Raw genomic sequence first — 4,398 nt, 5'->3', positions numbered from 1 at the left:
AATGAGTTATCCAGCCTGGCACTTCGGTTGCGCCAGCGAGACCAAGTCTCGGCTTTGGTTAATGATTTGAGCCGAACCGACCTGCCCCCGCCCCCCCCGGGCTGAACTCGGGCAGGTCTGCCGATTTCCCGACTCCTTTCGGGGCCTAATCGGGTCGCGCGTGCCGCCTGGCGCGATCGGGGCCCATGCCCCGGCCTCTGCCAGGCCTCGGGCAGCCGCTTTTGAAGGCCGACCAAAAACCCGAAAAATGGGCAAAAAGGGAATAAATTCCCGCCCAAAAAGGGTGAATAGTCGGTTGGGCGGCAGCCCTGGTCGGTCTCTGCAGACCTGGAGGCTCGAGACGTTTGTTTGGAAAACTCACCAAGTCTCGATTCTGCCACCTCCTACCTCTGTGCAGATACCCCGCCAACCCCCAAGGACAGAAATGACAAGTGTCAAGTTGGCGGGGCGTCGGGCCACCTGCTGCCGGCCATGAGCATCCAAATCCCCGCAAAAGGGGCATTTTCATTTCTTCATCGGGACTTCCGACAATTGCCGAGGTTCAACTCATTAACGTTGTTCGCAGACACTTGCCAGAAAATGCAAGTGGCCACTTTGCCGGGCCGACTCGCTTGCCCAAGCGGGAAACCATCAACCGAAGGCCCGGTAAGGCGGCCGAATCTGACCTCATAGACTTCCACACAACGGGACTTTTGACTTTCCCGGCCGCGGGTGGCCTCCACCCGGCCTCAGCCATCAGCCCTGCCTGCCTCCAGCCGCCTTCTGGTTAATGAGTTATCCAGCCTGGCACTTCGGTTGCGCCAGCGAGACCAAGTCTCGGCTTTGGTTAATGATTTGAGCCGAACCGACCTGCCCCCCGCCCCCGCGGGCTGAACTCGGGCAGGTCTGCCGATTTCCCGACTCCTTTCGGGGCCTAATCGCGTCGCGCGAGCCGCCTGGCGCGATCGGGGACCATGCCCCGGCCTCTGCCAGGCCTCGGGCAGCCGCTTTTGAAGCCCGACCAAAAACCCGAAAAATGGGCAAAAAGGGAATAAATTCCCGCCCAAAAAGGGTGAATAGTCGGTTGGGCGGCAGCCCTGGTCGGTCTCTGCAGACCTGGAGGCTCGAGACGTTTGTTTGGAAAACTCACCAAGTCTCGATTCTGCCACCTCCTACCTCTGTGCAGATACCCCGCCAACCCCCAAGGACAGAAATGACAAGTGTCAAGTTGGCGGGGCGTCGGGCCACCTGCTGCCGGCCATGAGCATCCAAATCCCCGCAAAAGGGGCATTTTCATTTCTTCATCGGGACTTCCGGCAATTTCCGAGGTTCAACTCATTAACGTTGTTCGCAGACACTTGCCAGAAAATGCAAGTGGCCACTTTGCCGGGCCGACTCGCTTGCCCAAGCGGGAAACCATCAACCGAAGGCCCGGTAAGGCGGCCGAATCTGACCTCATAGACTTCCACACAACGGGACTTTTGACTTTCCCGGCCGCGGGTGGCCTCCACCCGGCCTCAGCCATCAGCCCTGCCTGCCTCCAGCCGCCTTCTGGTTAATGAGTTATCCAGCCTGGCACTTCGGTTGCGCCAGCGAGACCAAGTCTCGGCTTTGGTTAATGATTTGAGCCGAACCGACCTGCCCCCCGCCCCCCCCGGGCTGAACTCGGGCAGGTCTGCCGATTTCCCGACTCCTTTCGGGGCCTAATCGGGTCGCGCGAGCCGCCTGGCGCGATCGGGGACCATGCCCCGGCCTCTGCCAGGCCTCGGGCAGCCGCTTTTGAAGCCGACCAAAAACCCGAAAAATGGGCAAAAAGGGAATAAATTCCCGCCCAAAAAGGGTGAATAGTCGGTTGGGCGGCAGCCCTGGTCGGTCTCTGCAGACCTGGAGGCTCGAGACGTTTGTTGGAAAACTCACCAAGTCTCGATTCTGCCACCTCCTACCTCTGTGCAGATACCCCGCCAACCCCCAAGGACAGAAATGACAAGTGTCAAGTTGGCGGGGCGTCGGGCCACCTGCTGCCGGCCATGAGCATCCAAATCCCCGCAAAAGGGGCATTTTCATTTCTTCATCGGGACTTCCGGCAATTTCCAAGGTTCAACTCATTAACGTTGTTCGCAGACACTTGCCAGAAAATGCAAGTGGCCACTTTGCCGGGCCGACTCGCTTGCCCAAGCGGGAAACCATCAACCGAAGGCCCGGTAAGGCGGCCGAATCTGACCTCATAGACTTCCACACAACGGGACTTTTGACTTTCCCGGCCGCGGGTGGCCTCCACCCGGCCTCAGCCATCAGCCCTGCCTGCCTCCAGCCGCCTTCTGGTTAATGAGTTATCCAGCCTGGCACTTCGGTTGCGCCAGCGAGACCAAGTCTCGGCTTTGGTTAATGATTTGAGCCGAACCGACCTGCCCCACGCCACCGCGGGCTGAACTCGGCAAGGTCTGCCGATTTCCCGACTCCTTTCGGGGCCTAATCGGGTCGCGCGAGCCACCTGGCGCGATCGGGGCCCATGCCCCGGCCTCTGCCAGGCCTCGGGCAGCCGCTTTTGAAGCCCGACCAAAAACCCGAAAAATGGGCAAAAAGGGAATAAATTCCGCCCAAAAAGGGTGAATAGTCGGTTGGGCGGCAGCCCTGGTCGGTCTCTGCAGACCTGGAGGCTCGAGACGTTTGTTTGGAAAACTCACCAAGTCTCGATTCTGCCACCTCCTACCTCTGTGCAGATACCCCGCCAACCCCCAAGGACAGAAATGACAAGTGTCAAGTTGGCGGGGCGTCGGGCCACCTGCTGCCGGCCATGAGCATCCAAATCCCCGCAAAAGGGGCATTTTCATTTCTTCATCGGGACTTCCGGCAATTTCCAAGGTTCAACTCATTAACGTTGTTCGCAGACACTTGCCAGAAAATGCAAGTGGCCACTTTGCCGGGCCGACTCGCTTGCCCAAGCGGGAAACCATCAACCGAAGGCCCGGTAAGGCGGCCGAATCTGACCTCATAGACTTCCACACAACGGGACTTTTGACTTTCCCGGCCGCGGGTGGCCTCCACCCGGCCTCAGCCATCAGCCCTGCCTGCCTCCAGCCGCCTTCTGGTTAATGAGTTATCCAGCCTGGCACTTCGGTTGCGCCAGCGAGACCAAGTCTCGGCTTTGGTTAATGATTTGAGCCGAACCGACCTGCCCCCCGCCCCCGCGGGCTGAAGTCGGGCAGGTCTGCCGATTTCCCGACTCCTTTCGGGGCCTAATCGGGTCGCGCGTGCCGCCTGGCGCGATCGGGGCCCATGCCCCGGCCTCTGCCAGGCCTCGGGCAGCCGCTTTTGAAGCCCGACCAAAAACCCGAAAAATGGGCAAAAAGGGAATAAATTCCCGCCCAAAAAGGGTGAATAGTCGGTTGGGCGGCAGCCCTGGTCGGTCTCTGCAGACCTGGAGGCTCGAGACGTTTGTTTGGAAAACTCACCAAGTCTCGATTCTGCCACCTCCTACCTCTGTGCAGATACCCCGCCAACCCCCAAGGACAGAAATGACAAGTGTCAAGTTGGCGGGGCGTCGGGCCACCTGCTGCCGGCCATGAGCATCCAAATCCCCGCAAAAGGGGCATTTTCATTTCTTCATCGGGACTTCCGACAATTGCCGAGGTTCAACTCATTAACGTTGTTCGCAGACACTTGCCAGAAAATGCAAGTGGCCACTTTGCCGGGCCGACTCGCTTGCCCAAGCGGGAAACCATCAACCGAAGGCCCGGTAAGGCGGCCGAATCTGACCTCATAGACTTCCACACAACGGGACTTTTGACTTTCCCGGCCGCGGGTGGCCTCCACCCGGCCTCAGCCATCAGCCCTGCCTGCCTCCAGCCGCCTTCTGGTTAATGAGTTATCCAGCCTGGCACTTCGGTTGCGCCAGCGAGACCAAGTCTCGGCTTTGGTTAATGATTTGAGCCGAACCGACCTGCCCCCCGCCCCCCGCGGGCTGAAGTCGGGCAGGTCTGCCGATTTCCCGACTCCTTTCGGGGCCTAATCGGGTCGCGCGTGCCGCCTGGCGCGATCGGGGCCCATGCCCCGGCCTCTGCCAGGCCTCGGGCAGCCGCTTTTGAAGCCCGACCAAAAACCCGAAAAATGGGCAAAAAGGGAATAAATTCCCGCCCAAAAAGGGTGAATAGTCGGTTGGGCGGCAGCCCTGGTCGGTCTCTGCAGACCTGGAGGCTCGAGACGTTTGTTTGGAAAACTCACCAAGTCTCGATTCTGCCACCTCCTACCTCTGTGCAGATACCCCGCCAACCCCCAAGGACAGAAATGACAAGTGTCAAGTTGGCGGGGCGTCGGGCCACCTGCTGCCGGCATGAGCATCCAAATCCCCGCAAAAGGGGCATTTTCATTTCTTCATCGGGACTTCCGACAATTGCCGAGGTTCAACTCATTAACGTTGTT

Source organism: Pristiophorus japonicus, unplaced genomic scaffold, assembly GCF_044704955.1.
Source record: "Pristiophorus japonicus isolate sPriJap1 unplaced genomic scaffold, sPriJap1.hap1 HAP1_SCAFFOLD_2203, whole genome shotgun sequence".
Lineage (NCBI taxonomy): Eukaryota > Metazoa > Chordata > Chondrichthyes > Pristiophoridae > Pristiophorus > Pristiophorus japonicus.
Note: the sequence above shows the minus strand (reverse complement) of the source record.